The sequence below is a fragment of the Rhinopithecus bieti genome, unplaced genomic scaffold (genome assembly GCF_001698545.2).
Source record: "Rhinopithecus bieti isolate Rb0 unplaced genomic scaffold, ASM169854v2 scaffold_1895, whole genome shotgun sequence".
Taxonomy (NCBI): domain Eukaryota; kingdom Metazoa; phylum Chordata; class Mammalia; order Primates; family Cercopithecidae; genus Rhinopithecus; species Rhinopithecus bieti.
In genome coordinates this window covers 508,932-520,370 of record NW_016803633.1, presented here as the reverse complement: position 1 = coordinate 520,370, position 11,439 = coordinate 508,932, and the positions used below count along the sequence as shown (strand labels likewise).

Sequence of the window (11,439 nt, the reverse complement as noted above, 5' to 3'; positions counted from 1 at the left end):
AAAGTCAACTACTATTGTCTTCACTAGTCTCCCATATGGATTTGTTTTCCTGCAAGCACATACACAGACACAGACACACACACACACACACATACGGCACCACTGTCTAAACACAAGAAGAAAGGAGATACTGGTACACCAAGAAAAGTAATTGGTACATTACATCATAGTGAGCTTACTCCATAAGTCTTGCTAACTAGTGGGAGACAAATACAGCATACAGTGAAATACACAAAATTTATCTAAAGAAAAATCCCTTCCAAAATGGAATACTTACATAAATATTAAAGTATGATAAAATATTTTGCATTTACTCTGAATATTTTTATAAACCTTCAAAGAATATAACTAGAGATTTTATTGACATATTTAATGTAAATGTACAGTGGTAGAGGATAATTTCTAGAAGAGATAAAAATATTAGATTTTACTATTAGCTAAATTCACCTCAGATATTTATATCCATAATGCTTAACATGACACAACCTGATTTTAAAGAAATCTTAAAGCAAACCCATTTGTAATTAGGTGTGAAATAAAGCTAAATTAAAATTATAAACATAGTATTATATTAAAAGGTTAAACTTCTCTGTAAGCTACGTAGGAACTTTTGAAGTTGTTTTCTATAGATATATAGGCATAATTTATAAATTTCAGCTTAATTTTCAAAAGTTTTCAAGAAAACAGAGTAATTCAACAGCTATGATTTTATTTTATTATCTAAAATTTTGCTAAATGTATGATGCTGAAGAAAAGCCAAATTGTAATCCTAAAAAAAGTATTGAGCCCTGAATATTAATCTCAGATTTACGTGCTAACTGAAAAACTCTATTCCCTTTTCCATGACTTGCACTTTTCTGTACAACTTTTACAGAAATTGGGAAAATATTGAAAGAAAACAAAATCTTTCTACCAAAAAGACACATACACTTGTATGTTCAATGAAGCATTATTCACAAAAGCTGCACACCTACAACCATCTAATATTTGATGAAGTTGACAAAAATAATCAAGCAGAGTTTTCGTAGTCAACTCAAGGAGAGAACATATTGTCTCATATTTTGTAAGTCAGTTCAAATTTTACATTTCATGTACTTATATCTTGTGAATTTTCAGAGTCTGAGATAGATACGAACTCTTGCATAATATTTTACAATATCTCTAAAAATACTGGTACTGTTCAGTGTTAATTGTTATTTTATAACATGTAGATGATTAGTGATTGAACAATACAAGTACTTTTAGAGATGTTGTAAGACATTATGAAATAAAATAAAGATCTTCTTTATATTCCTTGTTTCAGGAAACTTTGTATCCCACTGTTACTAAGTAATCAATGTATGATTTTAGCATTTCTAAATAATCAATGTATGTTTTTAGTGTTTAATTTTGGGCTTACCCACAGAAATCTTCCCAATTCTTATTCGTTCTTATTATAATCCAAAGCATGGGTTTCTACATCTCTTTAACTGCCTTGAAAATATGTTTTTATATGATTTTTTTACAGTAACATTTTATTAAATAAAATGAATTTTTTTCCCATAGAACTGCACTGTAGAGGCTGGGAGCACAGGCTCATGCCTGTAATCCCAGCACTTTGGGAGGCCGAGGCAGGAGGTTCACCTGAGGTCGGGAGTTGGAGACCAGCCTGGCTGGCACTGGGAAACCCCTCCTATATTAAAAATACAAAAAAAAAAAAAAAAAAATTAGCCAGGCGTGGTGGTGGGTGCCTGTAATCCCAGCTACTCAGGAGGCTGAGGCAGGAGAATCGCTTGAACCTGTGAGGCAGAGGTTGCAGTGAGCCGAGATTGCGCCATTGCTTTCCAGCCCAGGCAACAGAGCTAGACTTCACCTCAAAAAAAAAAAAAAAAAAAAAAAAGAACTGCACTGTATAATATGGTGTCCAGAAGTCACATCAAGGATCTAAATTTAATTTTAAGTTAATTAAATTTAAATAAAAGTAAAAATTCAGTTCCTCAGTTGCACTAGGCACACTACAGTCCTCAATAGCTACATATGGCTTCTGATTACCATACGAGACTGTGCAGAAACATTTCCATACTTATATGAAATCAAAAATGACAAAGATGATTAAATAAGCATATAGGAAGATACTTCAGGTGCCCATCATTGAATTCAACTAAGTATTGAAGATTGGAATGGGAGCATTTCCGGAATGGAAAAGTCTCAAGATGGACAACTGGGATGTTGCAAGAAAATCTAACCGGTGGTTTCAGGCTGCTCCCCCTTAAATCTGGAAAAATGAACATGAACATCCTTCACCAGGAAGAGCTAATCGCTCAGAAGAAACGGGAAATTGAAGACAAAATGGAACAGAAAGCCAAGCAGAATCAGATGCCCAGCCCTCAGTCCCCACATCTTGGCGAAATCACAAATGCACGATGGTAGCTTCTCGCAGTAGTTTCTGAAGTTGCAGAAGGCACAGACCAGCACAGATGTGCTCCCCTCCCTTCCCCCGCCCGCAACCCAGCGGGCCCAGCGCCCCTCCCAGCAAGCTTACCCCAGCGCTGGGAAGAGGTCCCTCTTCATCAGCAGGCGGACAGGCCTGGGGCTGGCCAGCCTGCCAGGCCGGTGAAGAGCTACTCGCACGCCAAGCCACTTGCCCGTGCTGCACCGTCCAAGTGTCTTCCAGTCCCCCGAGAAGGACGAGGACGAGGAGGAGCACTACGAGCAGTGGCTGGAGGTCAAAGTTTCACCCCCAGAGGGAACCGAGACTCGGAGTAATAGAGAAATTGGCCCGCTTTGTGGCAGAAGGAGGCCCCGAGATAGAAAAATTAGCTATGGAGGACTACAAGGAAAACGCGGCATCTGCATTTTTGCAGGATAAGAATAGCAAGGAATTCCTCTACTACAGAAAGGTGACTGAGATAAGAAAGGAAGTGCAGAGGTCGCAGTCAGCCTCTCAGAAAGTGTCACTCCCAGAGGATGAAGAGGTCAAGAACCTTGCAGGAAAGTTGGCCAGGTTCGTAGCGGACTGGCATCCGGAGGTGGAAACCACAGCTCTCCAGAACAACCGTGAGAACCGCATTCAACTTTCTGTAGGAGACCAACTGCCAAGGATACAAGTACTACTGACAGAAGCGGGAGGAGTTCCAAGGCCGGCTCCACAGGCAGCCTCAGGGAACCCGACCGCGGCCTGAAGCGCAAGTCCCCTCCTGAGGCCCTGACAGGGTCCTCGCCTCAGGCCACCACCTGCCTCGTCGGGTCCCCAACTGCGTCTCCCTCCCCCCGTCCCCCGGCATCCCTGTTCCAGTCGCCCCAGGGAAGCCAACCTCCTCAGCCACCGTGAAGAGGAAGCGGAAGAGCCCGCGGAGGCCAGAAAGGAAGAGCTCCCACCTGCTGAGCTGGTGCAGAGGGACATGGACACCTCTCCCTCGCCTCTGTCAGTTCAGGACCTCAAGGGGCTCGGCTATGAGAAGGGGAAGGCCGTGGGTCTAGTGGGCGTCACGGAGCTGTTGGACGCCCAGAAGCAGCAGCTGAAGAAGCAGCAGGAGATGCAGCAGATGTACGACATGATCACGCAGCACAAGCGAGCCTTGCAGGACATGCGGCACCAGCACGGCTACCACAGCGACGAGGAGGTGGACAGCGAGCTGGGCACCTGGGAGCACCAGCTGCGGCGCATGGAGATGGACAAGACCAGAGAATGGGCCGAGCGGCTGACAAAGGTGGGCCAGGGCAAGCATTTCATCGGAGACTTCCTGCCTCCAGACGAGCTGGCGAAGTTTATGGAGACCTTCAAGGCCCTGAAGGAGGGCCGTGAGCCTGACTACTCGGAGTACAAGGAGTTCAGGCTGACTGTGGAGAACACTGGCTACCAGATGCTGATGAAGATGGGCTGGAAGGCAGGCGAGGGGCTAGGCTCGGAGGGCCAGGGCATCAAGAACCCGGTCAACAAGGGCACCACCACAGTGGAAGACGTCGGCTTCAGCATTGACCGACCGGCCGGCCGAGCTCTCCAAGGCGGACGACGACTACGAGAGTACGAGGCCTTCCGCAAGCGGATGATGCTGGCCTACCGCTTCCGGCCCAAACCCCTGAACAACCCCAGACGGCTTACTACTGAGAGTTCTGGAAACACGTACGAGGGCCGCGCCCTGTAATATAGTCCCAGTGCTCATCAAAAAAAAAAAAAAAAAAAATTGGAATGGGTGGAGGGAGACATTAAGGATTTTACTTTTTAATATTTATTATTTGCATATTCTGCCTGACAACTTCCCCATTGCTCACAAACTACCATAAATCTCTCCTCTGACTCCTTACCCAGGAAATAAAGGAATCCCAGAACTCAAGGACAAAATTCAGTGCTACCCTGATGCAAATGGAGAAAGAAAATAACACTCTATCCATTTTCTGGTGCTATGGCAAAAGAAAAACGAGACAGTTATTAAATTTCTCAATACGTTATTCTGCCACATTTAATTCTTAGTAAATCAGCCTGCCACATCATGCACAGAAATAGATGTTGCTTTACTCTCTATTGAATGCATGTAAGGTTTGTACTTGGTGGAAGGCAGGGAAAATGGTAGGCAAAGAGTGTCTTGTTCAGTAAAATATATATGTATAGACATTCCCTTGTGTACTATAGAATAAGTGAGTGAGGTACTTATAAAAGGCTGTTTCTGAGACCTCTAGAGCAGTGAGTTTTTATTCTGAGCTAATATAATGACCATCAAAGCCTAGCATTTATCCTCACACTCACACAAAATTGATCCCCAATTTTACATTTATTTTAACACACTACTCTGGATTACACTTTCATATAACAGAATGTTTTTATACATGAGAGGAATGGTCTCTTTTCTGCAATTTTGTAATGTTTGGTCTCCGCAACTCCCACCCCCTCCCTTTTATGTATTATACAGAAAATTCAGTTATTTGAATGAAATATCTGGGTTCATTACATAAAATGGGTCTTTTCTATGTTTTGTTTTGTTTTGTTTTGTTTTTGAAAATTTGAGGACAATAGACAATGAGACTTTCCACATTATAAAACAAATAGGTAACTTCCAGAGTCCTCCCACCCCAGACTCCACCTCCTTTTTTAGAGGGAAGATAAGCCAAACTAGTGTTCCAATCTTCACTCCTACCAATCCAGCCACATAAGCAGAAAACGGAGAGCTCTGGAGAAAGAAACTGAGTCTCTGTTCATGCTCAGCTCACTGGCATAATTGAAGGAAGCTCCATCTCAGAGAGATTAGAGATGTTTACTAAAGAGACATTGACATTAATCACTTCTGGTTGGATGCTTCAAAAGCTGTAGAAACCTTTAGGCCCATCCCAGAACTGCCACTGGATGGGAATATGGTAACGATATTCTTGAGAAACTGACATTTGTCTTTAGTTGTTTCAATATATATATACGAATATATATACTCATATATGAATGTATATAGTCATATATATGTATGTATATATTCATTCATATATATGAATATATACACACACACTATATACACACACACTCTAAACACACACACACACACACTCAGTGTTTAGGGCCCGTTTTCCTTCTGAGGAATTTTGAATACAGTCTCCTGGGTGAGCCATGATTAGTAGGGCAAGCAGAAAGGGAAGCAGAGACAAAGGCCTAGCTGCATATAGGGTAAGAGATGCCATAAAAGTAGCTCTGCCAAGTTAGGATACACACTGTACAGTATGTATACCCTGAGGAAGGCAGCTTCAAAAGAGTCCATCAATACACCCCATGAAAAGACAACATTCTGATGCCAGCCAATAGAGAGAGAATGCTGGTGGACAAGTACTAGTATTCTCTGTTTGCCTACACCAAAAGGATCTTATCAGAGTGGCTATGCCTGCCATGGAATAGTTGTAGAATACAGTACGAATTCTAAGAAACAAACAGACAAACAATAGCAAGAATCTTTTGAAAAACTAAGCAAACACTTTTGAAAACTAAGCACATTTTCAAAATTAATGTATTTGGTGTAGAACAGCTAGAAAATTGTTTTTTAAAAAATATTAGTTTCTATTAAAATAATGTTGATAGCACTTTTGTAAAAGCATGTAAAGTGGTAAATTAGTGACTTTTGAAGACTATTATTTCACATATTTATTGGAAAATCATGAATTTGTTCCCATGATCAGCAAAAAATATTTATCATTTAAAATGCTTAGAAACTGCAAAATAAGAATGAAGGTTTGTTGTTTGACCTTTTGCTTCAGTTGCCTAGGTTATTGGCTATGTTTTCAAATTATCCTTTTAATGTTTAAAGTATAGCTCTAGTGTTTAAGTATATTAAATTTTATATTTTTCTCATTAAGAATTCTAATAAATTTGTAAATTGTTCTTTTAAACAATTTTTATTTAGTAATTTTTCTGTAGTTTTGTATTTTTAATGGTTTTTTATTACCATCAAATGGAAGCACTTTTAATTTACAATATAAGAATTTTTAAGTAAATACATTAAGGACCATGCTTATTTTAAACACCTGAAAAAAATGTGGAAACATTTTTTTTAATTGTAAATACCTAACAACATTTCAGTGCCTGTTTCATGTGTAGTAAAATAAACTCCTTGAATCAACACAAAAATTTAACAGTGGTTATTTAAGATTAATAACAAATAGGTGGAAAGAAGAAACAAGAATATTAGCTTTTAGAAGATAAAGTTTTCAAAAGCGAATGTCAGTTCACTCAAAATATTTTTTACAAGTGTAGATTTTTGCAGTAGCATGGATCTGTGACACTTCAGTTAATATTTCCCAGGTTCAGTTGGGCTTCCGGTATAACCAATAATAACCATGGCTAATTAGGGTCTCTAACATATGGTAAAAGAGAATCATATCCCTCCATCCAGATTTACTTAAGTCTAATTGAAAGTTTCTATGATAATATTTAGGAAATGGCTTAGCCACACTACTTCTTTGAGTTTTTGTAGAGCTTATAGAGTTAAAGTAAGAAGGGTAACTGGATGATATTTCCAGTAGGAAAAAAAATCTTAAATGAGCACCAATGTTAAATGGTTCAAGTAACAGTGGTTCTTGAAAAGCAAATAGATCAAAGTATTATTTAAGCCAAACAAGTAAAAATTCTTATCCTAGACTGAGTTTTGCTGTAAAGTATTTAAGGAAAAAGCATATTAAAGTATAATACCTCGGGGGTAAGTAAACATCTTTTTCTGATACACAGCATGAAAAAAAATGGTGACAAAATAGCAACAGTTGGACATATGTAGAATTTTTTATGAAGAAACTTTTAAAAAAATTGACTTATGATAGTTGCCCAAACAAGAATGGTGGTCAATCCATTTGTTTGAAGATACTGCCTTAAACTGCCCCTCAATTAAAATAAAAAGTGAAAATCTTATTACTTTGAAATTGATTTTCTATAAAAATTGATCAAATCAAATCACTTTTTGATTTGTGCCTAAGCTTTTTCTATTCAGTTTCCATAGTTAATAGGTCTTTATTTGTTTTGGTTACTTCTGTCCTTTTTTTCTTCATGCTTTAATTCCATTTTTGTTTTGATTAGGAAAAATACCAACCACTTTTATGAGCCACTATTTCCTTGTGCTTGGTACATGCTGGCCAAAAACATAATACCAATTTTATAGAGACACTAACCATAGGTACACTTAGTTTCAAAATCTATAACATTTTACTTGGAATCCTTTGAATTTATTATTATAATTATTAGAGAATACATTTAAGCACAAAAAAAAGGAAAGGAAAAATGTTTTTGTAGTATGAATAGCTCATGACAATCTGCTGAAAAATTTATTAGGTTTAAGTTTGTCTAAAAACCACAGTTGAGCTTGAAAGAGCATATTCATAAGCATTTTAAGAACAATTTCGGCCGGGCTCAGTGGCTCCAGCCTGTAATCCCAGCACTTTGGGAGGCTGAGACAGGCGGATCATGAGGTCAGGAGATCGAGACCATCCTGGCTAACACGGTGAAGCCCCGTCTCTACTAAAAAATACAAAAAACTAGCCGGGCGCGGTGGCGGGCGCCTGTAGTCCCAACTACTCGGGAGGCTGAGGCAGGAGAATGGCGTAAACCCGGGAGGCGGAGCTTGCAGTGAGCTGAGATCCGGCCACTGCACTCCAGCCTGGGCGACAGAGCAAAAAAAAAAAAAAAAAAAAAGAACAATTTCATATGGATTATAAGTGTTATATTTGAACAAGTATAACACTTATAATCCGTATCTAAAAATTCGCGGCCTGGATTGAAAAGTTGATATCTGTTATGAACTGAATGTTTGTGTCACCTCCTCCATTCACATCAACAAATTCATGGGTTGAAGCCATAGCCCCACCCCCTGCACTGTGAGGCTGTATTTGGAGATGGCAACTCTAAGGAAGTAATTAAGGTTAAATGAGGCCATAGGGTGGGGAGTAATGGTAACATATGATAAAAGTAATGCCCTTATAAGAAGGGACCCCAGAGCTCACTTCTGTTCTCTCACTGTCTCTATTTTTTTCTCTCTCACTCTCTCTACCACTCCTTCTCATGCATATACTAAGGAAAGCCCATGTGTGGACATAGGGAGAAAGTGTCAATCTTCACGCGAAAAGGGGAGCTCTCACAAGAAACTAAATCAGCTGGAACCTTGATCTTGGATTTCCAGCGGTCAGAACTGAGAGAAAACTAATTCTGTTGTTTAAGCAGTCTATATTTTTTATGGTACCCCAAGCAGGCTAACACAATATTCAAAGAAGGTATTCAATTCAGTTCAAAGCAATTCAATTCAAATATTTACTGTGAGGCTATTATATGCCAGATACTGTTCTACTTTTCTAGGTCATTAGGATAGTTCGATCAGGGTGGGTACAGATAAAATTCAGTAGCTTCACAGTGGTTATATTCTAATGAGATAAAGCAGAGTAAAACTAAAATAACGTATGTGTGTGATGGGGAAAACGAAAGCAGAAAGGGAAATAAGGAGTGCTGCAAGTTAAAATAAGGTAGTCATGATGGGGCATCCATATTTAGAAACTTATACTTGAGCAAAGACTTAAAGTGGATGGAGATGCTAACCTGTACATATGTGGAGGAGAAGCACCATAGGCAGAGAGAAGAGCAAGTGCAAGGGTTGTGGGGTAGGAATCTAATTGGCAAGCTCAAAATTTAGTCAAGGAAGCCAGTATGACAAACATGCTATGTAAGATAAGTTAATAGGAGTAAACATCAAAGAAGTAAGGAACATATGTGTGGGAATTTTCCAAATTTCATAAATACATTAAAGGGAAAGATATGAGATGGCATTGTAAATTTTTTTAGAAAAGAAGAAACATAGTCCAAATATGTTTTACAAGTGATCATTCTGGCTACAGTATTAAGCATATACTCCAGAGGAAGAGATAAAAAATTGAGGTGCTGTTTTAAAGACTTTTGCTATTAGAAACCTTGGACCAGAGAGTAAGTAGTGGATGGGTAAGTAAACGTCTGATTTTGTATATATATTTGAAGGGCAGCCAGTGTGTGAATTTAATGTGGTATATGAGACAGAGAAGGTAAAAAGAGACACTTGGGCCTATGAAACTACAGGAATATTGTTACCATCAACTGAGGTGTGTGGAAGACTGCATTTGACAAAATGAGGTGGGAAAATTGAGTGAAGGAGATCAAGTTTGAGACGTCTGTTAACTACCCAGATGGATTTGGTAGGTAGGTGTATTAGTCCATTCTCACACTGCTATAGGACATACCCAAGACTGGGTAATTTATAAAGGAAAGAGGATTAATTGATGCATAGATCTGTAGGGCTGGGAAGGCCTCAGGAAACTCACAGTCATGGCAGAAGGGGAAGCAAATATGTCCTTTTTTACATGGTGGCAGGAAAAAGAAAGGTGAGTGCCCAGTGAAGGGAGATGCCCCTTATAAAACCATCAGATCTTGTGAGAACTCACTCACTATAACAAGAACATAATGCGGGAAACTACTCCATGATTCAATTATCTCCACCTGGTCCTTCTCACAACATGTGGGGATTATAGGAACTACAATTAAAATGAGATTTGGGTGAGGATACAGCCAAACCATATCATTCTGCCCCTGTCCTCTTCCAAATCTCATGTCCTCACACTTCAAAACACAATCATGCCCTTCCAACAGTTCCCAAAATCTTAACTCATTCCAGCATTAACTCAAAAGTCTAAGTCCAAAATCTCATCTGAGACAAGGCAAGTCTCTTCTGCCTCTTCTTCCTAAATACAATGGGGATACAGGTATTGGGTAAATACACCTATTCCAAATGGGAGAAATTGGCCAAAACAAAGGGGCTACAGGCCCCTTGCAAGTCCAAAATCCAATAGGGCAGTCATTAAACCTTAAAGTTCCAAAATGATCTCCTTTGACTCCATGTCTCACATCCAAGGCAAGCTGATGCAAGTGGTGGGTTCCCACAGACTTGGGGAGCTGCACTCCTGTGGCTTTGCAGGTTATAGCTCCCCTCCAGGCTGCTTTCACGGCTGGGGTTGAGTGTCTGTGGTTTTTCCAAGTGCATGGTGCAAGCTGTTGGTGAATCTACCATTCTGGGGTATGAGGATGATGAGCCTCTTATCCAGTTCCACTAGGCAGTGCCCCAGAAGGGACTTTGTGTAGGGGCTCCAACCCCACATTTCCCTTCTGCACTGCCCTAGCAGAGGTTCTCCATGAGGGCTCTGCTTCTGCAGCAGACCACTGCTTGGACTTCAGGCATTTCCGTATAACCTCTGAAATCTAGATGGAGGTTCCCAAACCTCAATTCTTGTCTTCTGCCCACCTGTGGGCCCTACACCATGTGAAACCTGCAAAGGCATAGGGCTTGCACCCTGTGAAACAATGGCCTGAGCTGTACTTGGTCCTTTTTAGCCATGGCTGGAGCTGAAGCAGCTGGTGTGCAGGGGAACAAGTCCTGAGGTTATACACGACAGGGGCACCCTGGGCCTGACGCATAAAGCTGTTTTTCCCTTGTAGGGGTCCAGGCTTGTGATGGGAGGGGCTGCAGTGAAAGTCTCCGACATACCCTGTAGACATTTTCCCCATTATCTTGGTTATTAACATTTGATGCCTCATTACATATGCAAATTTCAGAAGCAGACTTGAATTTATCCCCAGAAAATGGGGTTTTCTTTTCTATTGCTTCATCAGGCTGCAAATTTTCCAAACTTCTATGATCTGCTTCCTCTTGAACACTTTGCTGCTTAGAAATTTCTTCCTCCAGGTACCCTAAATCACCTCTCTCAAACTCAAAGTTCCACATGTTTCTAGGGCAGGGGCAAAATGCCTCCAATCTACTTTATTCCAGTTTCCAAGAAGTTCCACATCTCCATTCGGGACCATCTCAGCCTGAACTTCATTGTCCATATCACTGTAAGCATTTTGGTCAAAGTCATTCAACAAGTCTCTAGGAAGTTCCAAACTTTCCCACAATTTCCTGTCTTCTTCTGAGCCCTCCAAATTGTTCCAACTTC

The 11,439-nt window shown here is 40.2% G+C and overlaps 1 pseudogene; it reads left to right on the top strand.

Moving 5' to 3' along the window:
- Positions 1–2,189: 2,189 nt before the first annotated feature.
- LOC108541920 (SURP and G-patch domain-containing protein 1 pseudogene) lies at positions 2,190–4,124 on the top strand (annotated as a pseudogene).
- The last annotated feature ends 7,315 nt before the right edge of the window (positions 4,125–11,439 follow it).